Raw genomic sequence first — 509 nt, forward strand, 5'->3', positions numbered from 1 at the left:
GTAGTCACCGTGAAGTAATCTGCCTGTGTGTCAGGGTGAGTACCATAACAGGGGGAAGTCCCTGCACTTCTATGCCCTGTTGCTCGCTTTGTCCCTTCTTCACGGGGCAACATGGGAGGCGTGTGTGGAAAGAGTGACAAGACAGCCTGCAAGACTCTAAAGTACATTTTAAAAAGCAGAGGCCTAGAAATATCTAAAGAGACAGCCTGCAAGGCTCTAAAGTACATGTTAAAAAGCAGAGGCTTAGACATATCTGACTCCATGGCTATCAATGCCTGGCGTCATGTGGTGCAGGTAGCCCCTTGGGCACCCTCGTCCAACTTGTTCTCTTATGAGACTTGGGACCGGGTTCAGACCTTGGCCAGAAAGAACGAGATTAGTCACGGGCTAGATGCCCCCTTAGGGTTCTACCTAACCATCTCTGCCTTAAAGCTTTGCTTCTGTCCCAAGCATCAGGAAGGGGCAGAAAGGGATTGGGTGCAGTTTGGTGAGGAGAAAAAAAGGAAACA

Source organism: Galeopterus variegatus, unplaced genomic scaffold (genome assembly GCF_000696425.1).
Source record: "Galeopterus variegatus unplaced genomic scaffold, G_variegatus-3.0.2 Scaffold2816, whole genome shotgun sequence".
NCBI lineage: Eukaryota > Metazoa > Chordata > Mammalia > Dermoptera > Cynocephalidae > Galeopterus > Galeopterus variegatus.